Source organism: Pongo abelii, chromosome 10 (genome assembly GCF_028885655.2).
Source record: "Pongo abelii isolate AG06213 chromosome 10, NHGRI_mPonAbe1-v2.0_pri, whole genome shotgun sequence".
Taxonomy (NCBI): Eukaryota; Metazoa; Chordata; class Mammalia; order Primates; family Hominidae; genus Pongo; species Pongo abelii.
In genome coordinates this window covers 25,599,730-25,625,901 of record NC_071995.2, presented here as the reverse complement: position 1 = coordinate 25,625,901, position 26,172 = coordinate 25,599,730, and the positions used below count along the sequence as shown (strand labels likewise).

At 39.0% G+C, this 26,172-nt stretch overlaps 1 protein-coding gene across 7 annotated transcripts in view; it reads left to right on the top strand.

The window, feature by feature from the left end:
* The window catches only part of SOX5 (SRY-box transcription factor 5), a 1,035,411-nt gene that overhangs the window by 190,305 nt on the left and 818,934 nt on the right, over positions 1 to 26,172 (top strand). For all 7 annotated transcript variants that reach the window (XM_054526954.2, XM_054526957.2, XM_054526958.2 and 4 more), the window contains one exon: positions 7,417 to 7,493. The gene's annotated coding sequence lies outside the window, so the exon portion shown is untranslated. The remainder of the gene's footprint in view (positions 1 to 7,416; positions 7,494 to 26,172) is intronic.

Below are 26,172 nucleotides of genomic sequence, written 5' to 3'. Positions count from 1 at the left end.
TTTGGCAGACTTCAGAAGAGGATGCTAGGAAATACGCCTTAGGCTGGCAGGGTGTAGAAGTGGTCATCTTTCTTAGTGAAAGTTAGGAAATTGAAGTGCTTGGTTCCTTTTGTATGTTGAGTGAGATAACATGTAATTTTCAATAGCATGGGAAGAAATGGACCTGATATACTTAGAGAAGGTGGAAAGAAAAAAAAAGACTTTTTAAAAGCGGTTGGAGTAATTTAAATAGGGAAATATTTGATAAAATAGTGTAATAAGTTTTGAGACACATCTAATGGGGTCAAAATTCATCCACTTTAATATACAAAGAAAAATAGAGCTGTTTCCATAAAGTATTCTCACTTTTTTTTTTTTTTTTTTTTTGAGACAGAGTTTCACTCTTGTTGCCCATGCTGGAGCGCAGTGGCATGATCTTGCCTCACTGCAACCTCCACCTCCTGGGTTCAAGCGATTCTCCTGCCCCAGCCTGCCAAGTAGCTGAGGTTACAGGTGCCCACCACTATGCCCAGCTAATTTTTTGTATTTTTAGTAGAGATGGGGTTTCACCATGTTGGCCAGGCTGGTCTTGAACTCCTGACCTCAGGTGATCCACCTGCCTTGGTCTCCCAAAGTGCTGAGATTACAGGCTTTAGCCACTGCACCCGGCCTTATTCTTGCTTCTGACCCCTCACCTTACTGGGCAGGTTGAAAGGGAATAAAAAATGAACACAAAATAGCTGTGTCAAATCCTCTTTGTTTATTAGTTTTTCCATTTCCCTGTTCAGGCCCAGGAGCAGGATGGAGTGAAGGAGGGGCCTAGGATGCAAAATGTAAAGAGACACCACTCTCGCAGGGCACGGTGGCTCACGCCTGTAATCCCAGCACTTTGGGAGGCCGAGGCGGGTGGATCACGAGGTCAGGAGATCGAGACCATCCTGGCTAACACGGTGAAACCTCATCTCTACTAAAAATACAAAAAAATTAGCCGGGCATGGTGGCGGGCGCCCGTAGTCCCAGCTACTCGGGAGGCTGAGGCAGGAGAATGACATCAACACGGGAGGCGGAGCTTGCAGTGAGCCGAGATTGCACCACTGCAGTCCAGCCTGGGTGACAGAGCAAGACTCTGTCTCAAAAAAATAAATAAATAAAAATAAGAGACAGCACTCTCAGGTGCCAATCCTGCACCCACATGGCCGTGAGAACAATGGTGCCTCTTTTAATTGTGTGTCCCCCTAGTGACTGCACAAATCTCACCCTAGTGCAGGCCCTGCCTCTGTCCCAACTAAAGAAACCATCTTTGGGGGAGGCTGTATCACTGTGGCTAGGGCTGGGAGTGTGGGCTGTCACATTTATTCATGCTGGTCCTTGAGTTGACCTCTGTGTCCTTCCTGGATTCTGCACCCTAATCTGGTCTCTACCCTGAGGGGCTCTGTCCTTGTTGGATCAGCTGCTGATGCAATTGTCCCCAACTGGACTTTGAGGCAGTGAATCTGTTGCTGACCTACCATTGCCTTTGGACTTGAGGTTCCCCCTTTTCTCCCCATCCCAGGGCTTCCTCAGTCTTCCTCTGTTTTGTGCATACATGTGCGTGTGTGTGTGTGTGTGCGGTGGTCTGGAGAGGGCAGAACAGAGCATAGGACTTTTCAGTTTCCCTGCACGTGTGCACCAACTGCGAGGAATAAATAACCAACTTTAACTCAGTCAATCCAGGCGTTTTCCTTCCTTTAGTTGTGGCTTTTTATTTCTCTCTCACCAGGTTAGATGGATACAAGGCTAAAAACAGGGATTCCCACACTGTCCTGTGCTCTCACTACCACCCTCAACTCCTGCCACCAAGAAATGTCCATGAAAGAGGACTGTCAGCCCACAGGGCCGTGGATTCCTTTGTGCCACTGACAGGCTTCTGCACCAGTGCCCTGGAAGCCAAATATTAATACCAATATGGAGAAAGCCTGAACCCCACCTCTGAGCTCTTCATCCCTCTTCTACCTCTTTCTTTGCTTAATATTCTCTCCTCTTCCTCCCTAGGTGTGTGAGAGCTCCCACACTGGCTGTTTATGATCTGCATTTTGCTTTTGTTTCGTAAAGGGACATATTTTGGAGATCTTCACTGCTTCTTACTCTCAAATTCTGTCATTCGAGTTTGTTATCTAAGATTTCCAAAGGTTAGCTCTGAAACTCAAAGCTGATTAGTGGCCTCTCTGTTCTAGATGGTGGCTGACCTCCTCTTGAAAGGATAAAGGCCATTAATCTAGGGACAGCAAGAGTAAGACTTACATGATATGGAACTGCATCTAGAAATATTTCAGAAAGTAACATATCTGTTACAAGTGGCAGTCACCTTAATTTTAAAATGTAAATAATTTCAATATTCCTTTAGTCATGGTTAAAGAATCTGTATCTACTTATATATAGATATCTATATATATCCATTTTGATATCTGTGTATGTGTGCATATCTATACACCCATATGCATATATCAAAATATAACATTCTACTTTATAAATGTAATATAATTATGATTTGTCAACCAAAAATAATATCAATTTTAAAATAAGAATATATTTATTGTGGTGATATAAATACAGCTTCAACCCAGTTGCCTGTTATACCTTGCATATGTTTAAGAAAAGGAAACTAAATTTCTTTAAAGAATGCTGACTTCAACTAACACAGAATTTAGCATATTGTACACACTGAAATATTGTATGAATGAGTGAATGACTTTATCTTGAAGGTCATTTAAGTTGGTCATTTTGAGCAGGGACACAACACAATAAGATTAATGTTTTATAAAAAATATGGTAGTGTTGTAAGGGAATAGAAAGAGAAAGATAGGGAGCAACTGTAGGAACATAGTCTAAACATATTCTAGAAAAACTACTGGAAGAGATTGCTTTTCAATGATCCCCACGCTCCAAATACTTAGACTTTGCACTGAACATATGGTCGTTTTCCAAGTCTGTTTTTTTTTTTTCCTCTTGACACTGGGTCTCAGGTTTGTTACCGAGGTTGGAGTGCAGTGGTGCGTTCTTGGCTCCCTGCAGCCTCCACTTCCCAGGCTTATGCCATCCTCCCACCTTAGCCTCCCAAGTAGCTGGGACCACAGGCCTGCGCTGCCACACCCAGCTTTTTTTTTTGGTAGAGATGGGGTTTTGCCATTTTTCCCAGGCTGGTCTTGAACTCCTGAGCTCAGGCAACCCACTTTGGCCTCCCAAAGTACTGGGATTACAGGCATGAGCCGCTGCACCCATCCCCAAGTCTGTTTAAAGAAGCAGCTTTTAAAAAGTCAGGAAACAATAGATGCTGGAGAGGATGTGGAGAAATAGGAACGCTTTTACATTGTTGGTGGGAGTGTAAATTAGTTTAGCCATTGTGGAAGACAGTGTGGCAATTCCTCAAGGATCTAGAACTAGAAATACCATTTGACCCAGCAATCCCATTACTGGTATATACCCAAAGGATTATAAATCACTCTATAAAGACACATGCACATGGCACTGTTCACAATAGCAAAGACTTGGAACCAACCCAAATGTCCGTCAGTGACAGAATGGATAAAGAAACTGTGGCATTAGACACCATAGAATACTATGTAGCTATAAAAAAGGATGAATTCATGTCCTTGGCAGGGACATGAATGAAGCTGGAAACAATCATTCTCAGCAAACTAACACAAGAACAGAAAGCCAACCACTGCATGTTCTCACTCATAAGTGGAAGTTGAACAATGAGAACACATGGACACAGGGGTAGGCGGCATCACACACCAGGGCCTGTTGGGGGGTGGGGGGCTGGGGGGGATAGCATTAGGAGAAATACCTAATGTAGATGATGGGTTGATGGGTGCAGGAAACCAACATGGCATGTGTATAACTATGTAACAAACCTGCACATTCAGCACATGTACCCCAGAACTTTAAGTATAATAATATGAAAAAAGAAGCAGCAGTTACCGCTTACTTTCACCCTTTAAAAAGACCTAAGAAAAGTTGGAAGTAATTTACTGTGTATTTGAGTTCATTTCTCACAGGAGGTAGGCAGTTGAGTTTTCCAAATGATCTCTCTCTTTTCTTTTCTTTTTTTTTTTTTAAAGACAGAGTCTCACTCTGTCACCCAAGCTAGAGTGCAGTGGCACGATCTCAGCTCACTGCAACCTCCACCTCCTGGGTTCAAGCGATTCTCCTGCCTCAGCCTCACAAGTAGCTGGGACTATAGGCGCGTGCCACCATGCCCGACTAATTTTCATATTTTTAGTAGAGACAAGGTTTCACCATGTTGGACAGGCTGGTCTGGAACTCCTGATCTCAGGTGATCCGCCCGCCTCGGCCTCCCGAAGTGTTGAGATTACAGGTGTGAGCCACCACGCCTGGCACAAATGATCTCTTTACATACAACTTAGTACCTTGTTTTGTATTCGTTACAAGAATTGTCAGTTTCAGGAATAGCAATCTGGGGTCTATATGGTTAAGGAAACGTAGCCCATAACTGACTCCTGTTTTCAGGGTGAAAGACTAAAGAGAAGTTAATATAAGACTTGCAGAAGCCTGTGATCCTGTATAACAAATTATCACAAATTTAGTGGCTTAAAACAATGCCCATTTATTGGCTCACAGTTCTGAAGGTCAGAAATCCAACACAGCCTGGCTGGGTTTTCTGTTCAGGGTATCATGAGGCTAAAATCAAGGTTGTCCAGGCTGAGGTTTTGTCTGTAGCCCTGTGGGGAATAATCTGTTTCCGAACTTATACTTGTTTTTGGCAGAATTCAGTTCTTTGTGTTTTTAGGACTGAAGTCCTTGCTTCTTTGCTGGCTGTTAGCTAGGGCTTGTCCGTAGGCCCTAGTGGCTGCCTATATTCTTTGCCATGTGTACTTTCCATTCTGAAGACATCAGTGGTGTGCCAAATCCTTCTCGTGCTTCAAATCTCCATCTTCTCTTTGACTTCTAGACTGAAATGTAAAAGACATATGTAATCGATTAGGTAAGGGCCACGCAGATAATCTGTCTCAAAATCACCTGCGTTATATAATATAACCTATTCATGGAATAAAATCCATTATATTCACATTCCTGGGCATTATGCTGAGCATATTCAACATTTCAGTAGGATCTTTGGGGTGGTCTTACTATTCTGTCTGCCAAATTGTTGTTTGTTTAAAAAAAATTAACAAGGTTGTAAGCATTTTCTTGCACGGAACAACCAAAGCACTTAGGAGAAATACAAGGAATATATGATTTAACTAATATTTTGTTAGGGAAGCCGTCATTTTGTTGTTGTTGGCTTTTGACAGAATCTTGTCCTGTCATCCAGGCTGGAGTACAATGACACGATCTTGGCTCACTGAAACCTCCGCCTCCTGAGTTCAAACGATTCTCCCACCTCAGCCTCCCGACTAGCTGGGACTACACGCGCATGCCCCCATGCCTGGCTAATTTTCGTATTTTTAGTAGAGACAGGTTTTCGCCATGTTGGCCAGGCTGGTCTCACACTTCTGGCATCAAGCAATCCACCTGCTTTGGCCCCCAAAGTGCCGGGATTACAGGCATGAGCCACTGTGCCTGGCCAAAACCAGTACATCTTTTTTTTCTTTTTTTTGAGATGGAGTCTCTCTGTGTTGCCCAGGCTGGAGTGCAGTGGTGCGATCTCAGCTCACTGCAAGCTCCACCTCCCAGGTTCACACCATTCTCCTGCCTCAGCCTCCTGAGCAGCTGGGACTACAGGCGCCTGCCACCACGCCCGGCAAAATTTTTTTTTGTATTTTTAGTAAAGACGGGGTTTCACTGTGTTAGCCAGGATGGTCTCCATCTCCTAACCTCGTGATCCACCCGTCTTGGCCTCCCAAAGTGCTGGGATTATAGGCGTGAGCCACTGTGCACGGCCAAAAACCAGTACATCTTTTAATGAAGTTTATTTTCTAACATCTGACCTTGACAGATCTACTACTAATAATCTTTAGAAATTTTACTTGTGTGTGATTCATTCATTTCTAAATGTTACTACCTTTCACTTTACCAAAACAAAACAAAAACCCCAAAACAATTTCTATATCTATTATTGGGAATAGGGAAGGAATGGCTTTTACTGTTTGTGTGAGAAAAAATAAGCAATGGGATATGATTTATATGTAAATATCAAGTCAAAGTGAATTTTAACAGTGAGATCTTTGTTAATAAGTTCACTTGAGTGGTAAAGTAAGCTAGCTTTCAAAGCTTTTCGGACTTTCTAGATTTAAAGAAGGAAAGTGGGCAAGTTTAACTAACTCTATCGTTAGTGTCAAGATTAGAGGAAGCCAGTTCTCTGCACGATATAATCCCCACTTCTGACATCAATTGCAGGTTTAGGGGGTTCCCAAAACCAACCTCAGCTTCAGCAATTTGCTTGAAAGACTCAGAATGCATTGAAAGCTGTTATACTCACAGTTATGGTTTGTTTTAAGAAAAGGATACAGATTAAATTCAGCGAAGAGAAGAAACATGTAAGGTAGAGTCTGGGGAATTATCAGAGACAGAGCTTCTGTTGTCCTCACCATGGGGTCAGGATATGTCACTTTCCTGGCGTCGATGTGTGACAGTAGGCACAGAGCATTGCCAGCCAGGGGAGCTCATTTGAGCCTTTAGTGTCCAGAGTTTTTACTGGGACTTGACTACATACTGTCCCCTACATGGCTGACCTTTAGTGTCCAACCCCTTTTGAATGTTGGTGTTGGGCTGATAGTTTTAGTTTCTGGCCCCTTTGAGAGGCAAAACTGATACTGCTTGGCCCAAACCACCCATTGTAAATCACATTGTTAGACTGTTCAGTGGCCAAAGCCTTCAGCCAAACAAAGACACTCCTATGACATTTTGAGTTCAGGAGATCATGTTCTCATAGCTGAAGGCAGATGCCCATCTCTTTGGCCAAGGTTAATTCTTCACTCCACCAATGAGGAGGGAAGGGGGAAGATGAAGACGGTATACTGTGTGTCAGACAGCATGCTAGGCATTGTCTCCTTTAAACCTTTGAACAACATTATTAGAAAGACACTACAGTTACCCTTACTTTACAGACAGCTGGATTTAGCAAGATTAAGTAATTTATCCAACACTGTATATATAGTGTGGTGGAACCAGGGTTTGGACCTCTGTTGGCCTAACTCCAAAGGACATCTCAAACACTTCACTGGGTTACTTCCACCAAAATTGAAAGAGTATAATGACATGTAATATAATAATCATTTAGAAGCAATTATTCTCAAGAATTGAGTTTTTAGAATAAAGTTGTCATTTAGATTTATAAGAATGTGCAGTGCTCCTTTAATAATGTAGGATATAGACGAACAAGGTTGATATATGGTTGGTTACTTCATTGAATTCATACCTTCCAAATGGAATCCAATCAGCACTGTACCATTTAATGAATGCAAACTCATTTATGGGGTGTGTGTTATACCCCAGGTGCTGTGCTGGCCATTGATGACCCAAAGATGATGAAAAATATGTTCCTGCCCACAAGGAGTTAGCGACCTACTGGGGTATGTACAATGTTTATTTTGTTATTTTTAATATGATGTTTGTGTTAAGTAGTGTGTAGAGAGCTAATATGTAAAAAGTATCTGGCAAATAAATTTTGCAAGTATTTGGCACAATTTTTCCTTTTACTGAATGTACTAATGCTAAAAAAAGTTGATAATTTGGAGATTGTTGCTCATATAACCAAATCGATAAAAAACAGGTTCCATTTTTGTAGATTCTGTAGTAATAGGGCAGATTAAATTTTAAAAAGCCACTGAGACATGTCTGTACTTCCTACACTTGTGAGTGTTTGAAGGCAAATGAAAGTAGACTAGAAATGCCACCAAAGCACATCACACATTAGCAACAACGTGCATTTCTTCTTCACACCTAAAATATTGACTCTTCTGCTTTTTATTGGTTACTTTATTGATAATTGCTATCTTTCATCTTCTCCTACTTCATCAGTTCCTCCAATTGAGCAAAATCTATATTGGGATAAAATGTATCTTTCCTTCCTTAATTAATGTTGATTTTTGCCAAAATATGTATTTTATTTGAGTCATAATAAAAATTATAGTAGTTTCTTCTTACAGTAAACCATGCAGGATGCCGTGAGTAGTCCTGAAGAACTAAATATAGTAAATGCAGTAAATATAAACAAAAACTATTATATTCTAATGCTGCTTTCTATCTTTTATAGTTTATTGTAGGGGAATAGAGTTAGAAAATAAGAAATTTAAGTTGAGCTTAATTTCCAGTAGTTCAAGAAAATGCTACACAGCTCTAACAAGGATGTATTTGGATATATTTAATAAGTGTTAGTACACTGTTTAGATTGAACATCATAACTGCTGAGAGTGCAGTTCTGATCATTTTAAAATGTGAGGAAACCAGGAAAGAACATGTCTCTTTTCTTGGCAATATGATTTTAATTTTTAAAAGCATTTGATTACATAAACCATATCCATCATCTTTGCATAGATAAATGTTGTGGCAATTTTTTGAATGAACCTCTTGGTTTCCTAAGAAATTATGGATACACTATAAATTTACAAATGAAAGGCCATTCATCAGAGTTATAAATATGAGTTGTTCCCATGCTGATGCCCATGTAAACTTAAAGTGGTTTAATATCTATTGGCTTTTGTGTATAGTTAGTACTGCAAAAGAATATAGATATTGTCATACTTATGTGGTGTCATAACATTGGCAAAGTGGTAGGACAACATGCAATATTTTTTGAATAGCATGGCATTTCTTTGAATTACTGCTGGCAACAGAACATAAATCAGCCTTAATGATGGATATTCCAAAGATGTTTATTAATCTATTCATTTAATTTAAAATACTCACTCTTGGCATTTATAGAGCCAGCTCATAGGAAGTGGCAAGTGCTTCTAAACCTCAGCAGTTACTTTTAGGGGCTCCATAATTATGTCAGCTAAGTCTGGTTGCAATTGAGATCAGAATGCATAAAAATTATTTCCTACTAATATCTGCTAAAGATACTTAAGCAAAATGGATTTTCTTATATGTGTCTAAACAAAATCTCAATTTGTTTCACCATTAAATGAAACTTAACTACATGGCTATTTGAACTCTCAGTTTTTAAAGCCTATTTTTCTTTCTTTTTTTTTTCTTTTCTCCTTCCTCTACCCCTTTGCTTTCTCTCTTTTTCTCCACTAGAAAATAATCCTGCATTGTGTAAATTTGATTGAAAAGGACTGGAAAACTGACCAAATTCCTCTGTACCAAATTAATGAACATCATACGGCATGTGATTTTGATAATATGTAATAAGATTAAAGACAGGTAGGATGGACTGCAGTCAAGAGTACAGAGTACAGAGTACAGGGGGGAATTTACACTAGATAGGAAAGGTCAAATAAAGCCAGTAATAGTTACACTGAAGAAGGGGTCAGCTATGCAAATTTTATGGAATAGAATAGTATGAATGTGCGTGCATGTGCTTTACTAACATGAAAAATTCAGGTACAGATCTAACTTCTGAATTAAAATAATGTAAACAGAATTCAATTTCTCTCCATCTCTCAGTTTCCACTAATCTAGCTTCAGTCTCTGACTTCATTTGGTAGCAAGATGGTGGCAGGGGCATTGCTTCAACTGTAACATCCTCTCAGGCTTCAAGCTGAAAAAGAGAAGATGCCTTTCCCAGAAGCCCTATCAAAAGTGTCTTTGTCCTAATTCGTTCTGATTAGATCACTGAATAATCCTGTGCCCGTCTCTTGGAGCAGAGAGCAGAATCACCTTTGTAATTTTCATGGACTAGGCATTGGGTTTGTATCCCAGAAGGAAATAGGGTACTATTAACTGAAAGAGGCTGCATTAATGCTAGGTAGCAAAGAAAGAATGGATTGCTGCCAGAAAAATCACAATGGGCACATATACATGAAAATTTGCATGTCATTCTAGAAGCCTTTGGATTTCCTAGCAATCTGTGGGTTCTAGGATAAGAAACTCGAATGGTGATATTGAATTGATGCCTTCTAGAACAAACAAACAACAGCATTGATACCCATGGCCATCCAGGATAATGAGTTGTTACTGGGACTATTTCCTGAATAAAGAGATAAAATGAGGATAATATGTAACAAGTAGTTTAAATGATAATACCAAATTAAGAATAAAAGCAAGTTACATCATTTTGTTAACTAAAGTGGAAATGAGTGGTTCAGCCTTGGGGGCGCTTCTTTGCTAGTATTTGTATTAAAAAACTAGGCAAAATCTTTTATTTAAGGTAAGCACTTTACACTGGCAACATAAAAAGACATATTAGGAAAAGAAGTTTCCTGATGTTGATTCAATAGCTTTTATTGCTATAGAAGCCTATGTCTTTATGTATCCCAAATCTCTTCAACTTCAGTTAAAAAAGTATTAATCAAGTCTATTAAAGTAATTTGTAAAGAAAATCATTTTCAATAATTATATCAAATTTTGTGTAGATTAGCTGATTTTTTTTCTTATCCATATTTTGTTTTGGAACATGTTGATGAAGTCACTTATTTTCTTAATAATTATTTTTAATTGAGTAATTTGGACAGAATTGATAGAAGGTATAGGTCAATCATAGGAAAACATGGGTACTTTCTAAATGCCTGCATGGTGATCATTTATTTTTCTATGCAATTGGGAAGAAATTAACCTTTTAACAAGGTGAAGACAAGAGTAGCTCTCACTGAGATGGAAATCATAATTATGCTTTATTGTTACATAGATTCCTTAGTTTCTTGAAAGAAGGAGTCAGCCTGGAGTTTTAAGTTGCTTCACTTGAGCATAACAGTTTTTCTTCTTGAGCAACTCAAAATATCACTCAAAAATGGGAAAGAATTCCTTGTTTACCAGATATTTTTAAAGAATAAATATGTTAAATAAAGACGGTACAGTGTGTCACCTTTTGTCTCTTTGCACAAATGAAAACCCTGTGAATTTAGCACTGTTCCTCATGAATGAATAAACTTTTGAACCGAAAAAATGAGTCATTACTGCTCCTCAAGTTTAATATACCCAAGTTGTGGAGAAATATATCATTTTTCCCCTACCAATTAATGCCAGTGAAATACAGCTATTATGGGGGATGATCAGCTTTCAAAATAGTTATACAAAGGCCATTGTGTATCTGATTATGAAGATTAACATGTTATTTAGAAAATAAACTCTTTCCCAAAACCTCTGTTTGCCACCAGTTCTTGCTTCGACTGAGACGTTCATGGATTTCTGATCATTCTGTGTGTGTATAGATTTTGTTTTGTTTTCCTTTCTAGATTACAACATATCTTTACATAGTGTCAATTTTCTGTGAGTAGAAAACAGCAGGTGTAGTTCATTCTCAGAAAAGTGATTTACAGATTTTCTTGCTATGCATTCCTTCCTTTGATTTTCAGTTCCAGTTTTAATTTTAACCCAGGTAGGGAATTGCTTCTCTCCATAGTAATATCAGTCATCAATAGAGTTTGGAGGAAAAGTGAATTTCTCACTTATATAAAGAATAAAGAACAAATTTATTCATATATATATGTATATATGAAAACATGTTAACTTGTTCTTCAGTTTTGGCTGACACAAATCAATGGATATTTTTAAGACTGTAGGTTAAGGCAAGAAGATTATGTCATTCTTGTAGTCCTTTCTAAGGACAGAAGATAGAAGATCAAAATACTGTAAGAAAAATCCAAACCATATTTTTCTTACGGGATGTCCAATTTGGCTGTGTAGGTGTGAGTTTCAGATAAGATGAAATGCATTTACAGATGTGAATTGTAAAAACATTTCCTGTTATTAATTTTAAGGGCTTTTAAGGAGCAGAATGAGTTTCATTGAGAACCCCAAAGCATAGATTACTAAAGACAATTGCCTCTCTGAATAGGACATGAGCTAAGGAGTGAACAGAGGGAGAAAATTCGCATACATGTTTTGAGTTTCACTTTAGGACTCTTGAAAGCTTCGGTCACTGATTGGGATTTTTCTCTAACTAGGAGTCAAAGAGACAAAGCAGCTAATCTAAATAATCTTTCTCAGGTTTTCTAAAAATGCCTGCAGATGAAAACATGTCAGACAACTGATCCAATAGGTCCTGAAGGTTTTCTGTTTGTTTGTTTTAAATCCATTCTTTCCTAAGAAGGAAATAAAAGAAAGCCTGAGGTTGGTGACAGATTTGGGCTCTTGCCACATTCCCACCTCACTTTCAAGGACATTTCTCTACTTCAGAGGAAGTTAATATTTTCCAGAGATGTTCCATAGGTATTCTAAATCATACTACAGACACCTGCTCCTATATATGGGTATGTTGTTCACCTAAGATGAATCAGACTTTTTTTTTTTTTTTCATGTGCTTCCTTTAAAAAACTTCATTAATCGCAGTCTGCAGAATTTAGGGGGAAAGTTGGGTTAAACAGTTGACACTGTTTAATGTAAATGATTTATGATTATTCCTTATGTATACACAATAGGTACTTTATAAATTAGATTGTCCTAGGAGTAACATGATACATAAATGTTATTGCTATAAATTCTACACTTGGCTATATATTTTGTATCATGTAACCAGTGGGCTTATAAATGCTGACTATTTCAACCTGCTCTTTCTACTCAATATTGTAAATGGTGACTTAGGTAAGCCTAACTGAGATGTATACAGAGGCAGTCAAATTGCAAAAGAACAGGACATGCTGGCACTGCTCCAGCATGGCTTCTGGCTGTGTTCCAGAAGTGATGGCAGAAAGAAGAGACAGAGGGGAAGGCGAAACTATTAAATATATGTAGCCAAAAAATGAATCTAAATTATTACTAATTTTTTTTTGCTCAGTAAAACCAAGAGTCTGGTGAGAGAGAAAAGGGGAAAAAGCAGTGCAAACAGGAAAAAAGCATGAGTAAAACCAATTTATCAAAATTTAGTTAGATGTTATTTCACAGGTGAATTTTCATTATTTAAATAACATTAAGGATAAAGTTAGTAGCTCTATAATTATAAATGTTTTAATATCCATAAATATTTCATATATTTTTATATAGTGTGTAATAGAAATAATGTTTGATTACATGTTTTTACATATCTGTGAATGATGAATTTGAGGAATTGGGTCTTGCAAATCACTTAATTCTACTGGTGGATCAAGACACTTTATTAAATGTATAATGCTGTTATGCTAATAGCCCTCCTTTTTTTTTTTTTTTTTACCGTGGTTTCTTAGACCACTGTGATTTTCTTTCTGAGATCCTATAGAATTTGAGAGAAAAATCTCTGAATAAAATATCTAACTAATTGTTAAATATCAAACTCATCTAAAGTATTGAGTTAGAGGGGAAAGGGTAGCATGCCTATAACTGACCAGCCAGGTTAATATTAGTTTCCTGGTGTCGACTCCTTACCTGATCACAGAGTCCTATCATCAGGGCTGATATGAGTTGTACTTTGCACTAATTTGTGTAAAGAAGAACTGGGCTGTGAAGAATTCTATTTTGTTTATAGTGTCTATTCTGATAGTGATTTTATAGTCCATTTTATAGGCTGAGTGTTCCAGTTGATTCCCTCTCCCCACGCCTTCTTAAGTATTAATGTCTACACAATTGATCTGGTTACCCGTGAAGTCAGTCCAAATAGGCTGTTACAGTGACTGAAAATACAAGATCAGTAATTTTAAAACCTAGAGGTTACTGTCTTGCATAAAAGGACTAAATCTTAGCAGGAAATCCCCAAGTGAAAAGATGATGGGACTGAAAGCACTCCGTATGTGTGACTTGTAATAACGAACATTTTTTTTTGGCTGTGATATTGAAGGAAATATCCAAATGTGCCCCTTATGACTTCTGTAACGTACTTTTAATTGTCATACTCTGGAGCTATCCTGGTGCATGCATGGGAAAGAATATACATATGCACATATCTCTATATTTGTAGGCACTGTAGTCAAAGCACTTATTTGCCTAGCTGACTTAGCTGCATAGTTGACTTACCCACCCACCATCAAACCTTCTAGAGGAAATAGGACAGAAAGGTCACACAGAAGCAGTAAAGCCAATGATCTCTTATAAAACAGTTATTTAGGTTCTCAGTGGCACTGTTCATCTTCTGGAAGGGAGATCACTCCCTTCTCTGCCCATCCCTGTGTCATCAGCGTAGCTCTGGACTCTTGGAGTAGAAGAAGAAAGCCTGTTCTACCTTGTTGCTGCTGTACACTCAGGTAAGCCTGAACTGAAATCCCGGAGAGACTGCTGTACCAGACAGGCTAGACTATGGGGAGATTCTAGTGCTGATAGAGGTCTTTACAGGGCTCAGTTTGTTTGTCCTGTCAATTTTAACCATCGTTTAAAATTCCACTTTTTCTTATAGGGGTGTAAACTTAAATGCAAGACCTGTAGATTTATGCACATGTGCGTGTGTGCACGTGCATGCATGCACACGTGCGTGTGCACACACACACAAAATCTGAAAAAGCCTCATCACTGTTGGTTCACTGTTTGTTCAATGCAGAATACTTAGAGTACCTGTCATTTACTGAGGACTTTCTTTGTGCCAGGAATTGTTCTTGGGCTTTGCTTGTATTATATAATTTAAGCCTCCTACAGTACCCCATGAAACAGGTACTATTATTATACCCACTTTTTCAGCTGAGGAAATGGAGACAGAGAGAAATTGAATAACTTGCCATGGTTCAATAGCTAGTAAGAGGCGGGGCGGGATTCACACCCAGGCAGAGTAATCTCAGGGCTCAAGCACACATTTTTCTAGGTTGATTTATAAGCAACATGCAGTGCTTCATGTATGAGAAGAATGCACTGGGGCCATCATTGAGCAGGAAATGGGATCTGCTTTGTTTCTGTTGTTGGGATGGTCATGTAATTTCCTCTCTCAGGCCATGGTGTGACCAATGGCAAACTTTTTTTGAGAGAGCCAGTCAAAACTGCATGGAATATTCTATGGCCTCAGAAGAGAAAGGAATGTGCTGGTCGATATGAGGAGCTGACCTAAGACCTTGCTTTCACTGTAACCACAGTAAACAAGCGAGTTAATGAACCATAGATGTTTAGTGTGTCATCAGCGTCTTTCAGTTTTGTCATCCTGGGTAGCTACCATCAAGAAGGACGGAGTGCCCTCTATGAATATGTATTTAGTACTAGATATAGCAATTTATTCTTTTCAAGAGCACTTTATCATTTTGGTTTTGATAAACGTATAAACAATAATCAGTAGTTAGAGGTTTCAGGCGAAAATGGATGCCATTATTAGTGATTTAACAAGTTTTCCTGTGAATTCCATGTGCATCACTCAGTCTGGATCTTGCGACCCAGAGATACATATATCCAGTTTTTAGAACAGCTCACTTTAAAAGCCTCTTGCGCTATGAACCACTAAGATCTCAGAACTACAGTAGTTACTAATTTCCACACTTTCAATATGTAAAATGAAGTACTCACACAAAAAACCTCGAGGCTGCATAGGTCGGAACATTTGCTTAAACTAATAATAAGATTAGCTTTTTTAGTTCTAGCTCTCCTTTTCCTATCTATTTGCCTTGCTAACAAGGCCTTACTCCTGTTCAGTTACCTAGTGCCATGATCCCTCTACTTTTTGGACTTTTTATGATAATTTGAGCTGATTTTCCTAGTTGACGTAAAGAATTTCCATGAGAATAATAAAACATAAGGACTATTCATTAAATAAGAATGATGAAAACATGCAATTTCACCCAAACTGGGCAAAAGTGCATCTCACAGCACAGAATTCCATAACATTTTGAAATTTGGTCTTTACAGATATTTTTCTCTGCCTGAAACATGTGTACTGGTTCTATTTATATAAGGGAATAGTGACATCCTGTGTGTAGCTAGACTAATTGCCTCTGTAATTAACCTATTTGAGGAGGAAGTTACACAGAAATAAAATGTCACTGAGTACTGAAAGAGGCAATTTTGTTTTAAAGCAAACTTCTAAGTAACTTTACCAAAGGCTGTGGATAAAACAAAAAGATTCTGTCTCCTTCCCTTATTTTATTCAGCTTCTCCTTTCCCTCCGTCCCTGCCATCCTTTTTCTTTTCTTCCTTTTCTTTCTCTATACAATTCCACTAATCCTCTTCATTTTCTCACTATGACCTTTATTCCCCATATTATAAGCTAAAAATCTAGTTGTTGTGAGTGAAGTTTCTATTTTTAAATCCAGAATTGGGGAATGATGTAAGTGTGGTAAAAAGAGACAGCTTTTTTGTTTTCAAAGCTATTCAAATGTCTTTGCAGGTCAAGAGTAGGTAGGATATGTGTAGAATCATTTGGATGTCTTAGAGGCTGATGACAAAAAATCTTAGCCTTCTTCCTTATCCCTTGATAAGATATGTATTAATTAAATTTAGAAAAGAGCACGAGAGCATGCAAAAGCAGGGTTTCTCTTGACTTCTTAAAACCAGCAGAAATTATTGGAATGCAATATGTTGCAATAGAAAGAGTACAGTTTTTGGAGTCTGAATTATTCAGATCTCATCCCAAAAGTATGGCTAAGGGGGAGCAAGAAGAACAATTTCTTCCTCCATACCGATTTTCTTTAGTGCCCCTTGTAAACATTTCAAAAGGTAATATGTTGCCAAGACATTGGAGAGAACAGTGGGAGAAAGCAAGAGGAAGATGCGTGTAGATAAATTAGTCAGAATTATCCTGTGGCGTGTGTCCTAACTCACCCACCAGACAACAGCAAGACCAGAGCATCAGGGCCCTCACCTAGCCTTAACCTCATGAGTAATCCTCTGTGCCATAATCAAAATGATATTTTGAATCAGATCGCTTAAGACTTTTTTTATGGGATAATATGATATAGTTTTCAACTCAGGTAACTAAGTTTGTATTTTGCACATTATACTGACTTGAAAAAGCTCAATTTAAAGTTGTCCCTACTACGAAGAAGAATTTCCTTTTGAAATATATGATAATTTTAAGCCAAAGCAAACGTAGTCACTGCATTATGTACTGATAAGCATGGAATAGTTGGAGTAGAAATGTTTCTGGGATTCAAAGCATGGTGGACTTGGATTCCTCAATTTCCAGGATACACTTTTGATGCCTCAGTTTCTTTATCTGTGAAGTGGGGATAGATATATACCTCCTTTCTAAGGTAAACGTGAGACTTTAGTGAAGAAGCATGTATGTAATACTATCCAGAGTGTCTATAAAGAAATGCTTAATAAATAGTAGCAAATATTATTTCAGATAATGTTTGACAAAACAAAATGATTTAGATAGCAAATAGTTGATTGTAAAGGTAATTAACTTTATCTGGTTTAACTGTTCTTCAAGTGGATTTGATTAATGACCTATGCTTGCCATTTATTGCTTTGTAATCCTTACTGTAGTAACCTTCCACTTTTATTGATGTTTATTAGCAATAACTAAATTACCATTCTTGGAAGACAGTGAAAGGACATTTTTTTTTTTTTTTTGAGACGGAGTCTCGCTCTGTTGCCCAGGCTGGAGTGCAGTGGCGCGATTTCGGCTCACTGCAAGCTCCGCCTCCCGGGTTCACACCATTCTTCTGCCTCAGCCTCTCGAGTAGCTGGGACAATAGGCGCTGAAAGGACAATTTTTTTTGGCAGTTAAGTATTATTTCTTGGGAAAGATACAAAACAAAGAGGAGAAAGGAACACTTCAGAGAATTTTCCTGTGCATCACCTTTGTGATTAATACTGTAATCACTAATGATTATTGGATTGCAAAGAAGGCTTCTTATTGGTAAAAGGAAATCCTCAATTTTATATAAAAATAGCCATTCGATGCTGGCTATGTTTTGGCAATTCTGCTAATTAATGTAGTATCTATAATTATTGAGGTGTCCCACATTTTTACACAAACCTCCCATCTGTTTTATTGGTGATTTTCAATAAGATAGTAAGAAACTCAGAAAACCATCCTGTAGAGAATCAGATTCAGTTGCTTCTTATTATCACAAAATAGTTCACTCAACCATTCAACAAATATTTATTGGATGCCCGTTACGTGCCACACACTGTGCCAGTCCTGAAAATATGGTAATGAACAAAGTAGACAAGGCATGGATTTTATAGGCAGACAAAGGAGATAGGTAACCCAAAACAAGGGATTGTAATAAAGTATGTAAGTCTTAAAATACAGAAAATTTGTTTGGTGTTTTGGCTAAACTGAGGCATGCAATTTCAGTAGGCTTTTTTTTTTTTTCTTTTTTCTTCTTTTTTTTGAGATAGAGTCTCGCTCTGTCACCCAGGCTGGAGCGCAGTCGCACAATCGCACAATCTACGCTCACTGCAACCTCCGCCTCCCAGGTTCAAGCAATTCTCCTGTCACCCTCCAGAGTAGCTGGGATTACAGGCCCACGCCACCACGCCCAGCTAAGATTTTGTGTTTTAGTAGAAATGGAGTTTCACCGTGTTGCCCAGGATGGTCATGAACTCCTGAGCTCAGGCAATCCACCCGCCTTAGCCTCCCAAAGTGCTAGGATTACAGGTGTGAGCCACCGAGCCCGGCTGAGGCGTACAATTTCAATTGTGGTTGGTGGGGTAGGTAGTCTTATCTCCTTTTAATTTCTGTAGCATTTTCCCTGTGCTTCCATTGGAACCTTCTGCTTTGCATTCTAGTTCCTTATGATGATGGCGTCTTCATCACTGCAGGATTCTGAGGAGGTAAGCAGGATACACACGTGATTCTCCTTCCCATCTTTGCACAGAACCTACACTCGTGCACTGCGTATAGTAGGCACTAAATAAATGCTGTTGAAGGCATGCAGCAAGGAAGAGGTCCTAAAGTCTTGTTTCTCTTGTCTTAAAAAAATTTCTTAAATATTTCACCTCGAAGTTTCTCCTCCTTCATGTTAATAGTGGTACAGGAAGATAAATAACTCAGTGAAAGTCATTATTTCTCCCCACCACGCCCCACTTACCTGTTAGTCTCTCAAAATTTAATCCACACCAAACTTCTCTGGAAGAAATTATTATTTGTAAGACATTCAATGTTTGCTCTACAGAAGTCTGACTTTATTTGCCATATGCAAATAAGAATGAAAGAAGCATCTATTATTCATAGTACACATTGGGGTGTCATGATCAGTCTTTTTTCTCTGCCACTGGATCTGTCAACAGGGTTAATGTTTGGGATGGTCAGTGTCTAGTTTTAAAAAGTCAAAACTCTTTATTGGTTAGTAGAAGGATATAACATGTAACCGATGGTTTAGTATTCATTTGCCATTACTTAAGTCCAAGTATTCGGAAATCCTACAAAATAAAATTACATTCAGAGGTTTTTTTAAAAATGGGAAAATAATCAGCTTTTACAGAAAACACCAATTTGTTGATGAAAGTTCAGTATTAAGAAAAGATTTGGGTGAAAAGAATGAAGTCCTTGCGTATTCTTCTGGTAGGAACTGAGGTGCGCTGAGATTGAGAGACCTGTGCATGGTGTTGCCTGCGAGCTGGGGTGTAATTTAGTGAGCTGACAGGAGGAGTGAAGTATCTCCTCAATATCTGTGTTTGGCAGAAGAGATGAATGCATACATCAGGAAACAATGTTTAAGTGTTTTATTTCCTTATTTCAGCCTGTCAAACTGTCAGTGTAGTTAATGGCCACCAAGAGAGAACGAGAGAGAGAGGAAGGAGGAGGAACAGAGAGAAACAAAGGTACTATAGAATCTGCAAAGAAAGAAACCAGAAAAGTATTTGCATGTTTCTGTGGCATAATGGTCAGTCAGACAAAAAATAACTCACTATATTCATCTCTTTACTAAAGCCAGATGTGCTGGTTCCCTACCTACCATCCCTGCACCTCTCTCTTTCCTTCCTTTATGTCCCTAATCATTGCTTCACTTAACTTTGATCTCTGTGTTTCTTTTCACTGGAGTCTAGATTGATTATCAATACTTAAGGGATTATTTTATGCTATATTGGTAATATCCAATTTTGCTCAGTTTTTCAATTTTCTATCTTGTTTGTATTCTGCAGAAAATCTGATATTAATGCTGTTTAATAAAAATGTCCACTTTTATGTGAAATATCTCCCCTTTTTTATCCTTTTGAGTGTTTTTAAGTCCACAAAGAATAAATTGGGCTGGATTTTGACCAATTGCATCTTTCTATATTTTTTAAAAATGCTCAAAGTGAAATGCCTAAATCAGACATTTTATTCTTAGGAGTACTAAACTATTCTAAATTTCTAGAAAAATCTTAGCACAGCCAGGGATTTCTGTTTCGTAAAAGGGAATTATTTATGTTGGATCTTTTTGTGTCTGGAAATAAGTAATTTTTCCCCAGAAATAGAAAAGCCTCTTATCATTCACCTCTGTGTCAAACCCTGAATTTAAAATCTTTGAACTCATACCAGTGATGAATACTTTTCATAATGAACAGTTTTGGTTGCCTTTAAACAGAAAACATTTAATTAGGAAAAATAAGCAATTTGTTTTTAAAATATCAATGTAATAATCTTATTAAATGATCTAAGGAAAGGTATCGTGGGATATTAAACACGTGGGCCCTGAATCTGGCCCATCATCAAATCACCTTAAAGGCATTTTAAAATGCCCTTGGGTGCCCCCTTCCAGATTGCTAGGATGTGTATCTCCAGGGAGGGGGCCCAGCATCTGTTTGTAGAAGATGCACCCCTCACTGGCTGAGGCAGGAGAATGGTGTGAACTCGGGAGGTGGAGCTTGCAGTGAGCCGAAATTGCACCACTGCACTCCAGCCTGGGTGACAGAGCGAGACTCCATCTCAAAAAAAAAAAAAAGATGCACCCCTCACCATACCCGCTAACTCCTGAACCCCAGGTGATATTGGTGATGAGCTGGCTGGGAACCACACTATCCTGATATTGCACAAAGCATTGCTGCCACTGCTGCAGTGATCTCTATGAATCTGGCTGATTTCTAACATTTTCATTTACACATTTGGGGCCAGTCACAAGCTTTGGGGGGACAAAGTTTGTCAACTCTATACAATTTCTATGATCTTTTCCACCCCTAAAATCTTGTGACTTCATTAACGAGGTTTTAAAATTTTAAACTTAGTTAAAATACACACACATTGTTTTATATTAGCTTTTTAAAAGTTACTAGAAGGAAACAAATAAAAAATGCCAAAAAGTCAAAGAATCTCCCCTCTCGTCCCCAGTTTGATTTAAGCATCCTTGATTGGGCCTCTTATTTCATGATACCAATCACACAAATTTAATCATTAAAATAAAAATGTACTGCTCTGCCCTTTAGATTATCCGCTGCCAAACTGAACTCTACCCATCCAAACTTGCTTATTATGCAAATGATACGACCAGGTATCCTGTTGTGTTAGAGAGCAATGGTCACCTTTCCTATCATTTATCTTTGATATCCTGTGTTGATTTTGCAACCTAAAATATTGTTCATCTGTCATCTTCTCTTTATCTCCATCACCATTCATCCTGGGCCAGTCCAGGAAAGCCTGGATTCTGGAATATCCTCCCAATTGAGAGTCTTTCCAAGCAGCTGCTCTGCTCTGGTAAATGCTCTGTACTTACAGAGGTTTTAAACCTGCACATCTGATCATAGGTCTTCCCTAATGGAAAACTATCCATGACTTTTCATTGTGCTGAGGACCAAAATCTATGGCTTGGCCTGCAAGGCCCCATATGATCTCCCTTATCCTTCTCCCTCACCTTCTGCAGAGCAGACCCCCTGGCCTCCTTCAGTTTCTCACACATGGTGCACTCCCTTCCCAGCTTAGGGCTATTGAGGGGATTTTTTGTTTTTTTTTTGTTTGTTTGTTTGTTTTCTGCTAGGAGATTCTTCACCTCTAGTTCATCCTTTTCAGATCAGGTGAATTGACATTCCCTCGGGAGAACATTTTCTGATATTCCAGACACGATTGGGTCCACCTGGTGTATGCTCTCATACCTTGCATTTTCCTCCAGAGTATTTTTTCGTAGTCTATAATTTCATATCAATAGAATGGTTAGTTTTAATCTAATCTATAAGACTATAAGCTTGGTAAGGGTAGGGATCTCAATTAATTTGTTCACCACTGATTTCCTCATTATTCAGTGTAATAGTAGTACATAGCAGGTAGTACATAGTAGGTTCTTCAAGTGTTTTTTGAGTAAAAGAATAATGAGGCGGCTGGGCATGGTGGCTCACGCCTGTAATCCCAGCACTTTAGGAGGCTGAGGCAGGTGGATCATGAGGTCAGGAGTTCTAGACCAGACTGGCCAACATGGTGAAACCCTGTCCCTCCTAAAAATACAAAAATTAGCTGGGCATGATGGTGGGTGCCTGTAATCCCAGCTATTCAGGAGGCTGAGGCAGGAAAATTGTTTGAAGCCAGGAGGCAGAGGTTGCAGTGAGCTGAGATCCCACCACTGCGCTCCAGCCTGGGTGACAGAGCAAGACTCCATCTCAAAAAAAAAAAAAAAAAAAAAAAAAAAGAATAATGAAGCAACTGCTCCCTTATGCAGGAAGACCCCCGCCCCCAACGCATACTCTTCCCAGCCTTTTAGTCTATGCAAAGCATTATCATTTTTCTATAGCAAGGAATGGCGACCCCTCAATCTGCCCTCACTTTGCATTCTTTTTCCCAGAAACATCTGAACTCCTGGCTTCAAACTTTTCTGTACTCCTCTGAGGTTGAAGAGGAGTGTGAGAGCAGTTGCTCTAGGCCTGTTGCTTCACTCTTGAAAAAAGTGGTGTGTAGTTCTACGGAGGAAATATGGGTAGAGAAGAGGCCCTTCCATAGTTTCTTTACAGGAAATGAAGACTCCAGATTCTGGACTCCCCCGATTGTTCAAGTAAAGGGTTGCTCCAGAGAGGGTACACACCTCTCAGATCTGACCTGGTGAATCAGTGTCACATTCCTGCCTTGACACAGCACATTGACACAGGGTCCTGGCAATAAGGGCAGCTTATAGAGCCAGATAAGATTTGACATATGGGGTTTAGTTACAGCAGGGTATTTATTACTGTCTGCATCTTAAGTATATCATATTCTCCATACAATGTAATGACCTGGGAAACTGGAGCTCCTGTCATGCACCTCATGCATTACAGGGCTGTTTCTGGCTGTACCCCCATCCCCTGGGTGCGTGAGAAATTCATGAGACCCCATTCTAGACATGCTCCAGGTATCTCATACCTCATAATTCTTTGTCCAAAGACTTTGTACCTGCCGACTTTCCAGTGAGACCTGTGCACGCTTATTCCATAGTCTGTCTTTCAGAGGTCATATTCCACCACTGGAGTGTGCAATTCTAGGCTGAAGCATGGCCAAGCGGCAGCTGTTTGAGAAGGACTGGCCACAGAGAGGGAAGGCACCCATTTGTTCTCTTGTCCTGGGCCTGCAAATGTTAGGGAGATACTTGATGAGAGCTTTAAGGAGAAGGTATGTAATAAGAGGACAGAAGATGAAGATCTGAGGAACATAACATCAAGGCCCAGACAAGTTAATATTTGACTATATAAAAAAACCAATCAGTGCCTGAGTAAAATAACTTTTGAGAAGAGAAGTCAACTAGAAAAACCAGAATTAGCAAAGTAGAGTTTCGATTTTTACAGCATGGCTGTCACCTCTAGCTGCCGCCAGCCCTGAATGTTGGGACATTTGTTCTAGAGAGGAAGGTCGCGGGAATGATCATGACATGAACCTGTGGGACCCCGCCGTTGTGACTCCACTGAAGCCCCATATGTTATTCAACTTTTTTTTGAGAGCCATTTGAGGATTGCTTTGTATTTGTTTCTCATTATATAATCAATATAAAATCTATTCCCAAAATTTTCAGTAGTCAGGTAGAGAACTTGTTATTTCCATTACTGGGTGGAAAAATTAACACTCTCCCATGTAGCTAGTCAGTAGCATAGTTAGAATTCACTATTGTGAAAACACCTGCCCATTCATTGCTATCCTAAGCTCACAAAATCTCGTACTACTCAAAATAAATCTGATACTATTGGACAAAACCAAGAAGGAACACAGTGTGGGACTTCTTTGCTTTCAAGATACTTAAACCATTGCCTTCAATAGGCAGCTCTCTTCCTCTGAGCCAGCAGCTTTCTCTTTCACAGTCCCTTTAGAATCTTTCACAAAGTTGAAAGAGCTGTAATTTTAAGGTAACTATTATATTCAAGACATTAATGACCTGGATCACTGAAAATAACCATGGTAACAGGTGAGAAATCAAAGATAGTTAATTTAATTGCCACTGAAAGAAAATAAGTGCAAATAATCTATAATTCTTCATTTCCAATATGTACATGTTATTTTCTTACTGCATTAATTACCCAATAGTTAGACAGAAATTATCTAGTTGTTGCTCTGTGACTCTCCATTGTATTCATGTAATGGTTTTCCCTCCAATAACTAATCATTGTAATTTCTTACCTCAGCGACTTAGGCTGCCGTGAACTGGGTAACATGTTCATTCAGTTGACATTAGCAATTTTTAATAACAATAAAAATGATACTTTAAGTATAGAGGAAAGGAATTAAGCCGTTCTTTCAACCTAGGTACCTAAAGGCCACTCCAATTCACTGCCTTTCTACAAACTGCTAATGATCTGGCACTGCTTCTTAGAAAGATTGCAGAACTCCTTTCAAATTCTTAACTCTTTTTCTAGGAGTCACTGGAATATTCCCATATATAACTAGGAGGCATATTTAGAATCACTGATAGAGATATTCGATAGTTTACGTGTCTATTCTGGGTCAAATTTTTTGCTAGGCTGGGAATACAATGGTCTACAAGACAGAGATGGGGCTACAGATGATAAAGTACAGAATCGTGACTGCTGAGCAAGTTTATATAGTTTTTTTTAATTTTAATTTAATCTAGATACTCTACAAAACAGTAGATAGATGGTATGTAAATTTCCAGACTGCATGGAAAAATCCTGTAGTATAACAATATAAAGGATAATCAGTTGTATAATTTGAGGTAATATCTACCACTTATTGAGTTCTTTCTTTTCTTTTCTTTTCTTTCTTTCTTTTTTTTTTTTTTTAGACAGAGTCTTGCTCTTGCTCTGTTGCCTAGGCTGGAGTGCAGTGGTGTGAACTCGGCTCACTGCAACCTCCACCTCCTGGGCTCAAGGCAATTCTCATGCCTCAGCCTCTCAAGTAGCTGGGATTACAGGCCGTGTGTGCACCATCATACTCGGCTAATTTTTATATTTGTAGTAGGGATGGGGTTTCTTCATGTTGGCCAGGCTAGTTTTGAACTCCTGGCCTCAAGTGATCCACCTGCCTTGGCCTCCCAAAAAGCTAGGACTACAGGCATGAACCACTGCGCCTAGCCTTATTTAGTGTGTTCTATGTCCTAGATATGGTCATTTAATGCTCACACACATACACACACCACCTCCATAAGTGGATTCCCTTATCTCCATTTTTCACATAAAAAAGCTAAGGTTAAAAGCTGACCAGGCTAGGCTCAGTGGCTCATGCCTGTAGTCCCAGCACTAAGGGAGGCCAAGGCAGGAGGCTCGCTTGAGCCCAGGAGTTTGAGACCAGCCTGGCCAACACAGGAATAACCCATCTCTATAAAAAATACAAAAATTAGCTGGGCATGGTGGCACGTGCCTATAGGCCCGCCTACTCGGAAGGCTGAGGTGGGAGGATTGCTTCAGCCTGGGAGGTTGAGATTGCAGTGAGCTGTGATCGTGTCACTGCACTCCATCCTGGGTGACAGAGTAAGGTACACTCCATCCTGGGCGACAGAGTAATACCCTGTCTCAAAACAAAACAAAACAAAACAAAAAAAACTGACCAAAGTCACTGGAGCAAGTAAGAAAGAGGGAGCAGATCTCTGTGCTGGCTGGGCCTTACACTCCACTAAGTTCTAAGGTTTCTACAGAAGGAACAAAGAAGAGCCTTTTCAGTGTTGGCACTTTCAATAGTCAGTGCTCAATGAATAGGATATTAAATTTTCCTTGATTCTGTTGCCTGTTTTAATTACAGACTACACCAAAACCATTCAGAAAGAATCTGTTCCATCTTTTAGATTGGTTTCTCAATCTCCTTTGGCAATTTTGTCTCCAAAACTGCCCCAGAAATAAGAAAACGAATGCATGAGCAAAGGTAGATCGAAACATGCTAAAATGGAAATATAGAAAGAAAAAGTGTCAGCAAAGATGTGGAGAAATTGGAACTCGTGTGCACTGTGGGTGGGAATGTAAAATGATATAGCTGCTATCTCAAACAGTACAGCAGTCCCTCAAAGA